Genomic DNA, 15312 nt, shown 5'->3' with positions numbered 1-15312 from the left:
GCACAATCGTAGGCGCTTGTTAGTTTACGCGCTGTGTTTTCTTTTGTATCTATATCTTATTATGATTATAACAGGTTTGTGACTGTGAAAACTAATGATACCTTTGTCTAGGCCTAGGTAGGTACGCATCTAGCTTCGTCAGACAACACCTTGTCCACTACAAGACAACCTTATCTGTCAGTAGGGTCGCCACACTATTCTCTAGGTCTAAGGTAATAAAAAAGGACTTATTTTTATAAAACAGGCATAGGAAACTACAATTTATTTATTTTGTTTTGTGTGATACGGGTATTCAGGTTAATCCCTGAAATATTATTTAAGTAGGTTTCAATCTCTTCGTACATTTAATCTCCTTTAAAGCTCCCTTACAGCACCTTTTACTAAAACAACCAACATAGAAGCTATCCAGATCATCATCAGTTCTTCATTATGTTGACCAACGACTGCTTAGAAAATCGCTGCACCTACAATGACCTACATTTACTATGAAGTCACCGTGCCCAGCCAAAACTGAAAACTAGATCTAGATCTAACAAAACAAATTGTGAACAATAAACGTTGATCGGACGATGATGCGCGTAGCGCGCAAAAAGTGCGCATTTCGGAGAGTGAAAGCGCACGGCGGATGTGCGCGCTCAGAATGCGCAAGCGCAAGCGACGAGTGTGCAGCGAGTGTCTGTGTGTCTGTCTGTGTGAGGACAAACACTAGAGCTAGACTATGGTATATAAACGAATAATTAATAATATGGAATATAGGTAGATATGCTTTGTAATTTTGTATACAACGCGTATATCTTCAAAATCAATCCATAAATACCCGAGTATTCGAGTAACGTGCATAACATACATACATACATATATGCTCAAGACTGTAATCCCTGGGGGACTCGCAAGCGAGTCACCCGCTTTTCGCTGTACATTTGTACTCACGCGATGTCGCGAGCCGTATCGTCGTTTTTGAATGAGTACAATGCACTGAAGTTGTCGGGTAAGTGGGCAACCCGACTGTCAGATGTTTTCAAGCCGCCCTAAGGCCTCTGACTAGACTTAACGACTGCTGCTGAAGCAGCAACCGGGACCCACGGCTTAACGTGCCGTCCGAAGCACGGAAGCGTCCAGAAAAGAACCACTTGAAATAGGTCCCCAACGACAACATGCAAAACTGATCCAAACGAATCGAGAACCTCCCGCTTTTTCTTCAGTCGGCGAAAACTCTCGCATCTCTTGTCCGTGACACTCTGTCAGCGTTGAGTAATTGCTCTGTACACTCGTAGCCAGCGAAAATGCCGGAATTTATCACGAATACGTCACCTGCCTCTCAAATAACACTGAGACGCGTTTAGAAACATTTTGTCACGATTAGAAACTTGCGTTTTCAGCTGTGAATTGTGGGTTTATGACTGAAAGGATGACTGCTGCAGTGGCTCACACACGAGCACATAGACTCTGAAGGCCCCTGGTTCGATTTCCGATATGTCTTTGTTGTCTTTTGTTATGTGAGAAGAGGAGTGAGTAAATTTATGTACGAATATCGTAGACGTTAACCATGGAAGTAAAAAATCTACTTCCATGACGTTAACCATTCATCGTTTCTCCCTTGAGTCGTTTGTACATGTAACTTTTCTTAGTACCATACTTAGGTTTTAAATGCCTGAAAATTACAGCACAATATTTGAACAAGCCTGATTACAGTAAGTAAATGGCGTGTAATGATTAGAAAGCCTACTTATCTCGCATCCATTAGTCGCCTAGTAGGTACACCATCGTGTTAAAGGGCACTCACTTTAGGTAAAGGTATGTTTTGTATACCCTTTGTCTTCCGTATATGACCGGGGAAGGTTTTAAGACCTTGACCTTGACTCACAGGAAGCTTTGGTTTGAAGCCAAGAATGTACCGAATGTGACCACTCACTTCTTCCGCAAGTGTCTTCTGGGAAAACGTTTAGATCATCAATCATCACACATTCGTACCGGGGTCCCTATATCTAATGCAGAGGTTATCCCTGGCTGTGCAGCGTTGCAATGCTATCAGTTTTATGGGTACCTTTAAGTCGGGTGTGTCTCGGGGTGGTAGTTTAGACTAATATAAGTGCGCAACTATGTTGGTTTTTTGATAAATATGTAATTATAGTGTTTAACGGAGCTTGTAGTGGATGTCATTGTGTCCTTTGCATCGTGGAAAACGAGTTAAAACTATGGAACTAGGGGTGCACAAAATGAATCACACCGAGTGACGTATCGACTGTACTTTCTAAAGGATATAGGTCCTGCGTGTAATGGGCAGTCTTGCGAACAAATCGAAACGTTCAAAATAAATCAAAACTATTAGACCTTTTGTTTCTTTGATGTTAAAATGGTATAACCTGCCTCAAGGATATACCACCCAACCGGTTCGCCACCAGTCGTGGCTTCTCACAATATCCTGGAGGGTTTTTCTAGCATCACTATACGAACTAACAAGTGGTGCCACGCAATCGGTGCGTTTAATACATCGAGATAAAGTCGTGTTTAGCGTCGTAGTTAGGTTAAATTTCGCTTTTCGCAAGCCAGAGTGACCTTTATAGCAAAGGATTGTGCGAATTAGCATACAATACCTGTCGAATACCTGATTCATATGTTGTAAATCGCGAATCGTGTTGGCTTATTGATTGTAAATCTTAATCTTAAGTGTGATAAGTTTGTGTTTTGTTTGAGTTGAAGATGGCGCCGTTGCCGCCATTTTGGGTTTTCATAACGGTTTTCCAAGTTTAAATTCCGAAGAATCGATACCCGATATAAAATGACTGTCTTTTAAAGAAGACGAATTTTAAACAATAGACCAATAGGGCATTTACCCGCAGCTATCTTTAATAATAAAAGCCATTTCCTTTTACAAAACATCGGTCATCTGTTACTCGCAGTTAGAACGACGAATCACAGATGGTAATGATTGCGTTGCTACATCCCTACTTACGCGCAGCACTAGTGTTGCAACGCCACCTTGACTCGCTAGTGTTGCGCCACAACGTTGCGAAATAACGTTATTCGAAACCGCTAATCACAGGTTAATTACAATTAACGTTTACCGGCCGTTTGATTTAGACTTCCAATCGGAAGAAAAGTTTATAATTTTAAGTTTTGCCAAGTATAAGTATACAGTAATGTTTGTTATTATCAGTAAGACGGGAAATGGAAATGAAAATTCGGTCAAGTGTGAGTGTTGTATCAGGGTCGGTTGTGTATCGGCTATTGTATCATTATCCGTTTTAATGAGTTACGCGATATACTTACTGCAATATGTGTAGTATGGAAATCCAGTAAACAGTCGAAATACCTTTATTATTATTATTCTAGTTCAATTCCTGACGATTATATTAATTACCACTTGTATACAACACATAATAAAATAAATCAAATTATACCTACCTACCCTGTGAATTAATCTCCTACCTTACCTTACAGTATTAAAAATCTCACATTTATTTGGTGTTTAGTTAGCGTTTTCGATCTTTTAACATCTCTACTTTCAAATAAAAAATAATTTAAGTACAAAAATATAGCAAATATTGAACAACTTAACTGGGTGGCGTGAACCCATAAGCTTAACTTGAGTAATTATCATAAAAGACTGTTTCAAAATGACCCAGAATCAGTGTGGACGGGTCTCATACTGTATCACAAGAAATGTGGCCAGGCGTGAAATATTACTAAATATACACTCACGAGAAAAGCACCAAATTAGGTACCTACTCCTAAACGGAAAAGGCTAGTTTAATGATTTCTTCTGCAGCATCACGATACTACCAACTAAAAACCGTAATATTTTGTTAAAATTTTAAATCAATGTTTGAAAAAATTGGGGTTGTTTGGTGTCGGCATTTTGTGAGTGGAACTTTTTCAATGCCTGTGAGTGTATAACCTTAACCAGAGGTTTAACCTATTTTTTCTATCATTAACGTGTACCTACGATAGCAGTTGCAACGCTATATGGGTGTGTTGTTGCATCTGTACCGTATGATGCGTCCGACAACGGTGCCCATTCAGTCAGCGACTGACAAGATCTGCTGCCGCTACACAGGTTCGTTATCGACGTAGATAAACGTCACTATATCGCGAGTCACCATAAATACGGTGATTGGTCGATATTTCTTTCTTTACATTTACATACTATTTCTGACCACCAACCCCAGCTTGGTGGACTAGGTCTAAAATCCTTCCTTCATTGGCCTGTGCGCCAAATGAGATCTATGAGACCTTCTATTTGTCACCTAAATTCGGTCACCGATTGTCGTGCTAGCACGCGAATAATCTCACCACGGTGACAAACCCTATTTCAGCTCTAGTGTTGTTACCGACCGAAAAAACTGCAACAACTTGACAGTTCCCCGTCGCTGGCAACACTCAGTCGTTACATAAGCGCTACATAACCGGTCGGTATATTGTATAATAAGTGCGGATATGATGGCAGCAAACATGTCAGTAGGGCAAAGAGTTTGCGAGAAAGAATTCACATTACTATTTAGTATTTTAAGCGATAAGACCGCCTTTTGTACCCTAGTTAAGTGTCTATGTAAAATTGTTAATTATTTCTTGGTGTACAAATACAGATCTATCTATCTATCTATTTTAGTTATTATATTAGCAACAAACAGACTAAGTTTAGTTGTGGGATGCCCTCCGGTCGACTGGGTAGCCAGTTCGATGAGGAAAGCCGAGGATAGAGTGTTGAAGCGATCTAAGAGAGAGGCCTATGTACAGTAGAGGACGATTAAGGTGTCATTTGGTAGTGCATGACATGTCGCAACTTTGGACAATACACACGATGGCGGCTACAAAATTAATGATTCCTATAGAAAACCAACCTCATTTCGGCCGGTGCCAATTTACAGAAAGATATAAGATAAATAAATAAATAAATATGTGGAGACATCTCACACACGGCCATCCGACCCCAAGCTAGGCAGAGCCTGTGTTGAACAGCTGATATATTTACACAAATACATAGATAGATACATATTAAATATAATTATCAACACCCAAGACCCGAGTACAAATACCTATCTGTTCAAATATCTGCCCCAGCCGGGAATCGAACCAGGGACCTTCGGTTCAGCAGTTTTAAAACTAGATCGATAATGAAAAGATTATAAAGGTAGCTAACTACACCAAATAGCTGAACTAATAACCTTTCAAAAATGCATTGTGTTTGTGACCAATTGAATATTAGGGTTAATTCGCTTTCAATATCGGAAGTCATTATTATACGATAAGTTTTAAGTGGTAGATGATCGCCTTTTAATAGTTGCTATCGTTTTGTTAGGCATAATTAGATAGATTTGAACTTATATTTTTAAAATTCTACGTAAACTAAAATATCAATTTCTGTCTATATACGAGTATACTTACATAGATGTTATTTTTTGCATATGTAGGTGACAAACACAAGAACTGAACTCATTGTGGTGACAGTATTAGCCAGTCAGATTCTTTTTAGTTGTATACAGGGTGAACAAAGGTTATTCGTTCTGGGACTTTTGTAAATTTGAAAAAAATAATGAAGCTACCGCGGATACCGGCATAAGATCGAATAAACGAACCTTACTTGTATAAATAAATAGCTAAGAACAATTTTCTTCGTTCAAGGTCGGTTCTCATATCGTGACATTCCACCTTTCGGAAAAGCATATATATACATATATGCACTCACGACTGTAATCCCCGAAGGGGTAGTCAGAGGTAGCTCACAAGCGAGCCACCCTCTTTTCGAAGCAAATTTGTACTCACGTGGTAGGTTGCGAACCATATCGGATAAGTACTGGAATAGAAATGTGAATCATATTTTTTCCTGTTTGTCGCAAAGTCTACAATCTGTTTTTGTTAATCTTAATAAATACAATTAATTCTGGTTATTGTGTATTTGTATTCACGAGATGTGTCATGCTTATATTGTTACGTCAAAGTTACGCTGTGTTTTGAATCTAAATCGCGTTAGAAATTCCTTTGAAATAAGATTTTATTGTTGGTTGACTTCCAGCCATGTAGAAAAATTTATTAAGTACTAGCTGTCACCGCGAGCTTCGCTTCGCCTTAAAAAGTTTTCCCGCGGGAATTCCGGGATAAAAAGTAGCCTATGTTCTTTCTCAGGGTCTAGACCATATGTATACCAAATTTCATTCGAATCCGTTCAGTAGTTTTGGCGTGAAAGAGTAACAGACAGACAGACAGACAGACACAGTTACTTTCGCAATTATAATATTAGTTAGGATGTTTTTTGTACGTCACACCACTCTAAACACAACCAATTTTATCTTAGTCGTGAAATCTTGATACGTTTTTTTGCGCTATAAAAATACCGTCTGTCAAAAGGTTAACTCTCGGAAATAAAATAAAATTGCTTGTAGTTATTTTGGCATACAAACTGAAAAAAAAACGCTGTCAAAGAGATACTGTATGATGTTTGTATATATATGTCTCAGCTTATAAACAAGAGGTTTATAAGTTTCACTTTTGTATACAACATGTTGTTTTTCGAACCCGACAAACTTTAAGGGGGGATTCTACGAGTAATTTCATAGAGAAAAAACCCCCATATGTGGAGTCAAATCTCAATATTGTAGAAATGGCGGCCTATTCGAGAAATGTCGTTTAAAAAAGCGTCGGATAGAGGTGGCTTGTAGGTCGTAGGTCCCTTGAGAGACGTCCGTTTGCCAAAATAAACCTTAAAGTATTTAAAACAAACGTGTAAACTTGTTTAACATTGTTTTGTTTTATGTTTAGGCTGGATGTTTTATGTATTTGAAGTTTTATTTTTATTTTAGGCAATTGAATTTTGTTTTAGTGAAGGAATGCAATGTTGTTTTTTTTCTATTATTTATGGATAAGTCGTATATTTTAAACAAATTCAGGTATTGTAACGTGCTGTAGCCTGTATATATTATTTTATTTCGACTTTGGCCCTCAAACACAAAAACTAGTTCCGTAGCGTTCAGGTTTTAAAAAATAAGTTCCGCAAAATATAGGTTTCTGACAGGAAAACCATTTTATAACCTCGACGGAGAATGAAGGTTGATGTGTTGATCGAACCGGTATTAATAGTAATTACTCTCGAGAGCAATGATAAAGTTCCACCCACAAAATACTAATACGAAATACCTAGGGCCTTTTTATAAAATAAAATAATAAAGTAACATAAAATTCGGACCTTTAATTTTTAGTTGATACCCAATATTCTGATGCGCTATTAAAATGTACTTAGATTTCAGACGGCTTTACTTAGCTCGCTTTTTCCGTTTAGGAGTAATTTAATGCTATGTCACTGGAACGGTTGGGTATTCTATTCTATTCTATTCTATTCTCTGTGGGGGTGTAAGTACCTGCACCTGGCTCTCTCGAGTGGAACCTTTGTGCATATCCCCAAGGTCTAAACTGCCTAAACGGTTGGGTATATACGGCTCACCTCGGATTGGGTGGTGTACCTAATGGGCTATGTTATTTCAGTACAACAAGAATTTATAATATGTGGGGACATCTTAAACACGGCCACCCGACCCCTATCTTATCTGCCCAGTCTGTAATATCCCAATGGGAATCGGCTGTGGGTATCGGACATTACAAATTAACACCCAAGACCCGAGTACAAATGTCTGTATAAACAAAATATCTAAACACAGCTTAGATACAGAATATGATTCCTGATATTTATGAATAGCAAGTTTATGCAGCAAAATTATAATTCTACAGGTCAACACGTCCCCGGATTTATAACAGATGTAGCTGGTCCCTTCATCATCAGGGATCGCTATTTTAAAATCTCCGCCTGTATACTTTTAGGCGCAGGCCACCGTACTTAGGTAGGTACCTCTTATATATCTAATTTAACAATCTTAGACTATGTAGATTCTTATGTTGTGCGTGCATGTAATGGCTAGGTAGGTATATTTAAGTATTATTCTTTTATTATTAAATAATAGCTCTGTTTAAAGTCAAGGTCCATATATTGAGGAAAAATATGGTACAATTATAGACATTATATACTTACATAGTATTACGTAGGTACGTAGGTAGGTACATATTTATTAGGCCTCAGGATGCTCGATCTATAGACCCCGAACGAGAGGTTTCAGGTTCGAATCCGGGCCGGCTCAACTGAAATTGCTTTATATTTTAGAAATTCTTTCTCGTACGTACGTATAAGGGAAACCAATTTACGGGGGGGGGCATATGACACCAATAAGAAGATAAGGTCTTACATAATATAATATACTGAAATGGTTGCCTCTAAGAGATCAATCTTAGCAATAAGGCCGTATATTATGTCCCTTATCCGAATGGAGAGTAGGTAGGTACCTAGTTTGTAAAAAATAACATTTAGCAGACAATTTATATTTATACGATGAATAAAAAAAATATTTCGACTTTCTACTAGGCTGTACTTAATATTTTTTTGTAAGTCTCTTTTATGAGGACTGTGGTGTATAACTAGTTATACCTATATTCTATTCTATTCTTTAAATGGAACACACTCGTACTCGTAATTTAATTAACTTGCCTAAATAATAAAATATAATAATTTTGGTAAAACCACAATAAGATTGCATATGCCGCCTCCCTCGCAACGAAATGAAGGTTTTTCCTAAACGTTAATGCAAATTTTGGAAAGGTTTTTACATAATGTGACCTCCAAATCAGGTTTCAATCTTTTCGCATCAAGTAATTAATATGTAAAACATACTGCCTATAGTTATAGAACATGATAAATATGTTTGTTCATTATTGTCATCATCTCATCACAACCCATCACGTCCCCACTGCTGGGACTCGGGTCTCCTTGCAATGAAGGGAGGGTTCAAATTCTTGCCATTTCTTAGTTTTAAAGGGACTTTATTTCCCAGGCATAATGATCTGCCAATCAAACATCATGAGTGCTCACCTCATGCTATAATTTTATTATTTAGTTAAAAGTATTGGCTGTTTAACTCTGCAACCTTTGCCACCCGAACCGGAAACGGTCAATTTAAAAAGAAAACGCAGGAATTCAACATGGCCGTCGGAAAAGCGCGCGGAATCGATCAAATAGAAACCTCTTTCCTGCCAATATGACGCAAAGTATGGATAGATCTGTTATTACAGCGAATCTTACGACACTGCGCAAGTAACGTAATAGCGAACGTAACCCGGCTGGTATGTGGGTAATAAAAGTACGTTGAATATGTTTAACTACCTTCAGACAGGTGCTTAAGGCTGCATTAGGAATAGGGCGAGGATAGTGTTGTGATTCTTTCGGTCCATAAGGACAAGTTCCCAAACGGACTGAAGTTTAGGATGAGGATCTATTGCTGCAATGCGGTTTTGTCAGTACTTTTTATTGAAAAATATATGGAGCACCGCAGCAATGGGGCCTTGCCCTTAGGGTACTTCTTGAAAGACCTTTGTTTATGGTTCTGTGGACATATTTCTTCTGGAAGACTTCTTCCACTTCCAATTCGTAAGGATACGTCCAGCTGTGTAGGTGTCAGCTGATGATGAGGATGGAATAGCACGTAAACTACTAATATTAACCTCCCATATACAGGCGACCCCGTGTGGAGTGAATGAGGATAGGGAAAAATGGCGTGACATGACTTATTAATATGTATCTATCTATGTATTTGTGTAGATATATCAGCTGTCCGATACCCATAACACAGGCTCTAGCTTGGGGTCGGATGGCCGTGTGAGAGATGTCCCCACATATTATATTATTATTATTATTATAGACTCCGAGGTAATAATATAGGTACAATTTGATAATTTGAGCTAACGCCACTAAGCATACCTACTTAGGTAGGTACCACTGTAAGTTGACAAGGTAATCGTCCACCTGTTGGCATCGTATGCAACGGACGCATCGCGTTCAGTATTCATTGTACAGTATAAGGCAAAGAAATCTGACCCCTCTCAGAAGCATTGTTACTATGAGAGGTTGGGACGAGCTTGGGTCAGGTTTCTCTGCACATGACCGTACCTATAGAAATTGTGCGTCCACCTCATCGGCATTGTCGACGCCATTTCTCTCTACATTTATGACAATCCGTTTGCTGCGATAGGTACGATACGTACGATACCGACGCTTCCCTAAAACAAGTTTCTTTAAACTGCAGTAGGTACTTATAGCATTTAGCATGGATTCCATATGTAGGTACAGGTAGTATAATTATACCATCCTAAAGCTGTAGTCACTTTCGTGTACCTACAGCCGATACTAACCCTCCTTCCTCACTGAGTGGCTAATGAAACCAAGAATTTTCCATATAAAGCATAAATATAGCAAACTGGAAAGCAATGAAGTTTTAAATCGGTCGATTACGACAATCAACTAGATTATAAACTCGATCGAATACTGTTACGAGGACAGCGACACGAAAAATGTGCCTTCGTTGAGCGAAATAAGAACCTTCTGCGACGAGACACCAGTCTCGTAAAATATTTTATGTGCAAAAACTCGACTTGTAACAAGATCCCTTACCTTAGCTTACGCACCAAGGTACGGGTGAAAAAACCTTTATTATTAACTCACCTTAGGAGAAGTATGCGCCGGTACTCATTAGGCACGTAGAAAACCACTCCAGAAAGTCTCCAGACCACTCGTTTTATGCTAATTTAACCACACAACCACACACGGCACTGAAAAACAGTTCACGCAAAATTTTGACAACTATCAAAATTGGCGCCTTTCTTATCGGCCAGTTCGTTTTTTTTACCATAGACAGTTTTATTTTTTTCTAAATTAGGTCTTTCTCCCGCGGTTGGACGCGTCCGTTTATATTAGACCCGCTTTAAACACTGGCCGTCTGACCACTTTCCAATCTTCATTGCGTATACTTACAACGTTTATTTGCGCTTCCCATCGGCTGTATCCCCTTGGATTTAGAAGCTAAAGTTGTGCAACTCGGATGCTGCTCACAGAACTGAATGCTTCATTAACATTAAGTATGGAGTCGGCTCATGCCCCAAAACCGTAGGTGCATATTCTGAGGTCTTTGACATAATTTCTTATTCGTAGTTTTCTCCTTTGATTGGAAATATTGAAATCCCTCGATGGTACAGTGATCGAAGTATTCCGATGCAACCATGTGGTTTTAGGATCGAATACTGTATGTTGCTCATAACTGATCTGATAAGTGATAATCTGGTAAGTATAACAAACATAAGTGACCCGATAAACTTTAAATTCTGTTGCGCAAAATAATAGATCCCTACAAGGAGTAGAAAAGAAAACGTTAATCAATTTTACACATGTTTATTTTATTTTATTTAGGTATATTTGAAGTTGTTTTACTCATTACATAAGTGTACAAACTTATAACAAAAACACAACAGAGTTATTTTAAGTAGATAGAGCAAAAATACAAAGTTTAAAAACTTATACTTAATTAAGTAGTAACAAACCAAACATAGACAAAGTTACTAAATATTAAAAGATATTATCATTTAAACGTATTTTTTGAGCCAATAACATTTTAAGACTAAACGCGATTTGTTTAATTTTTTTTTTACAAAATCAGCAATAATATATAATTTAATAAAACTTTTGTATAATTGCCTAATAATGTATACTTAATTGTATAAAAAATGCGCAAAACGAGGCACACAAACAGACTAACAATATGTATGTATATAGTCATTGTTTTGCTGCAAAGTTTTAAATATAAAACAAAAAATATATAGGCCGTAACGTTTAATTAATAAAAAAAAAATTCAAATTTTCGTTTCGGCAATACGTCGTACACATAATATTTGTTTCTCAACAATATTTAAAAACTTTGCAGTAAACGTTGTTAAAACTATTAGTAATTAAACATTTTCAATCCCATATTTCTACACACTAACACATATATATATATTTTTAAAATCTAACCATCGATTGTTTTCGATATACGAACTAGATAGGTACAGTATCTTGTATAAAAAATTACCGCATTTCTTTTACTGTTAAACCGTTTTAAGTTCAACCAAATGACAACCATTATACCAATGATTAAAGTAACAAATATTCTAAACGAACTAATACAAAATAAGAGCTCAGTGGTGAAGTGGGGTGCTATTTGTCAAGACGTTTCTTTTGCACTGACACTCCATCTAGTTCGTATAAAAATATCGTTAATCCTGGTAAAACAAAAAACTAAATGATTCCTAGGAACCCTTAATGGGCATCAAAGTAATTTTTATGCAAACTTTATTAGCATGAGATCAATAATTATTCTTCGTACAGGATTTTTTTTAAATATATTATTTCAAACACTTCTTTTAACTATTTAAGATTCTATGGCAGGTATGTACATAAGCATAGTTTTTGTTTATTAATTAATTATTCACAATTAACATAAGATTCTTAGTAAACGCATACTTTTAGTTCTTTTTAACCGACTTCAAAAAAAGGAGGAGGTTCTCAATTCGTCGGGATCTTTTTTTTTAGCTAATATGATTCCCTGTGACATTATGCTGACGTTTTAAATTTTACGGTTTTAGAGATATCCACAGATCTACCACAAACAGATATCCCATAGTATTTAATTCATATCTATTTTGATTTGACTTATTGTATGATTTGTATCCAGGCCCTGTAGCACGGGGCGCTATTAAGACGTGACAAAAGTTCTCCGTCGCGCTCGCTCTTGAGGTTGAGCGATGTGAGTGAGCGCGATGCAAAACTCTTGTCACGTCTTAAATGCGCCCCGTACTAGCCCTTCTGAAATTGGAATAGTGTAATTGCATGATTCGGCAAAATATAAACTTTGCGCAGCCAATTGAAAAACATTCATAATATTAAACGTTGACAGATTTGCCTAACATTTTTGGGATAAAAGATACATATACATACATATACATATGCACTCACGACTGTAATCCCCGAAGGGGTAGTCAGAGGTGGCTCACAAGCGAGCCACCCACTTTTCCCAGCACATTTGTACTCACGTGATAGGTTGCGAACCATATCGCCGTTTTTGGAATAAGGATAAAAGTTTTTTTTTTTTTTTTTAATTTACTATACAGTAAAATGCTTTTCTCTTTTGCCTATCTTGTATACACTACTAACATTATACACAGAGTAATATTTATTATAGATTCCCCCTTCTATATATTCTATACTTTACAAGACCTCATATTTGGTGTTTACGCTTTTTATTTAATTTATTTGTCTTCCTAATAATTTAGTTTTAGTATATTAAAAAATCTCAAAAATTGTAAGTTGTCTTTGTTATATTGCTTCTTCCGTTTTTATTGTTAAGGCGACTTTTACCAAACGCTAAACGTATTTAAAATTGTTTGATTTCAAAGTTTATACATTTTGTACCTACTATTAAGGGCAGATTTTTCAATAGTCAGATAAGAATTAGCTGATGTATAATTCTGGTGCTATCGCGTCTGAATGTTTGTATTAGACAGTGACAGCAACCAGAGTCGTGAGCACAGGATTCGAAACCTCCATTTACGTTGCGTATTGCTTGCGTATCGTCAAATGTCACTGTCAAAATGTAAGGCAAATTTGTTTGTTCCAAAAGTGGCATTTGTTTTTTCCATGTTAGGTGGAATTTCACCAAACGCTAAACGTATTTAGTAGCCTGTCATACGTCTGTCAGTTAGTACAAAATGTATTTAAAATTTGATTTAAATACGTTTAGCGTTTGGTAAAATTGACCCTTCGTGTAGATTCGAAAATAGTATCGAATCCTATGCTCGCTACACAGTTTAAGATTTATGTATGCTTTGAAAAATCATCCCTAACTGACAGATGTTTGACAGGCGACTAAATACGTTTAACATTTTGATGAAAGTCCAGTTACCTTAGTATTTTTTATCTAGGAAAATGGAAGAATCTCAAAATCTGATATCATTTCACTTCTTCCCAGTAGCTGAATTCTCATTAGAAGTTGTTATAATGGTGCGTACAGAACGGCCCAACGAACGCCCAACGATGGATATTTATCATACATAATATAGGGCAGATTGTAGTAACGAAGGTCAACGAAACCCGTTCGTTCGCGTTCGTTTGGCCGGTCTGTACGCAGCTTAAGTCACGCAGATAAAGATACAATATGCACGTATCTGCTTCCACTTATACCTACAGTTGTTGCAAAAGTGGTATACTACAGTCGTCGAAATATAATAGGCCAGTTTGGACAGCTCCAAAATGTATGCGATGACAGCTGGTGTCAAACATAAAACATGAAAAATCAAAAAAATCAGTAACTTTTGGTGCTTTAAGTTCTTTTTTCTTTCGGCCGTTAAATAATAAGCAAGATTATAAAAAAAAAAACACGCACTCACGCCTTGTACTAATGTTCTCCCTTGCGGGGCAGGCAGAGGTGCATTGCTGCACCCACTTTTCGCCAGAGTGTTATGTTAGTCCCATGTAATAGGGGGAGGGCCTATTGCCATTTTACGGGCACATCCAAGACCCGAGAACAAATATCTGTGTTTAAACAAATATCTGCCCCAGCCGGGAATCGAACCCGGGACCATCGGCTCAGTAGTCAGGGTCACTAACCACTACGCCATTCGGTCGTCCAAACGGGCCTATTATATTTCGACGACTGTGAGCGAATTTTCAATAGTCGTAGAACAAAAGTTGTTTACAATGACCGCCTGAGTCACCTCTTTTTCGGCTTAGTATACCACTATTGCAACACTCTGTATAACGGACTCCATTTTCATATGAATTATTTATCTACGCTTATAATTCGCGCAGTTTAGTTTAGTTATGTTATTAGCAACTTAATTTATGGTTCTACCTTTTTTGGCATAATTTTTTTTTGCCTAATCTCGTATTGCATAGTAACGTTTGGTCAAAGTCTCGTTACGCCTAAAATCGTATGGCATAAATCTCGTTTAGTAAAAAGTTATTTCGCATAACATTGTTTAGCCTAATAATGGTATGGCCAAATCTTGAATAGCCTAATAATGCTATGACATAGGTTTATACAAAGTAATAATATTCGTTTGGCTTTAACTTTGACGGAGCGTCTCCCTACATAGCGCAAACTGGTGCCTTGTATTGTTTCCGCTGTTTGGAAAACGCTCCGCTCCGCTTCGCTGCGCTCCGCTTTGGTTTTGATGAACATGTGCACCTAACACGCTCCTCCTCGCTTTGCTCGTCGTCGCACCTATTTTTAGGTTTCGATCTCATGGAGTTTGTAATAATTATATTGGTCGTTAACTTTCGATTTTTTGTATGAACAATATCGTGATTTTCGGGATGTAGGAGAAAAATACCACAATTTTATACATTTACTACATACTTAATATATTATTTATTAAGATAACCTTAGGAGAAACAAGATTATACATAGGTAT

At 37.3% G+C, this 15312-nt stretch overlaps 1 protein-coding gene across 1 annotated transcript in view; it reads right to left on the bottom strand.

Moving 5' to 3' along the window:
* The window catches only part of LOC105392433 (scavenger receptor class B member 1), a 79241-nt gene extending 68446 nt beyond the window's left edge, over positions 1-10795 (bottom strand). Inside the window, exon 1 of the mRNA XM_048631886.1 lies at positions 10535-10795. The gene's annotated coding sequence lies outside the window, so the exon portion shown is untranslated. The remainder of the gene's footprint in view (positions 1-10534) is intronic.
* Positions 10796-15312: the final 4517 nt, after the last annotated feature.

This window comes from Plutella xylostella, chromosome 30, assembly GCF_932276165.1.
Source record: "Plutella xylostella chromosome 30, ilPluXylo3.1, whole genome shotgun sequence".
Classification (NCBI taxonomy): Eukaryota; Metazoa; Arthropoda; class Insecta; order Lepidoptera; family Plutellidae; genus Plutella; species Plutella xylostella.
The sequence above is the reverse complement of the archived record's forward strand: the minus strand, read 5'-3'. Positions and strand labels throughout refer to the sequence as shown.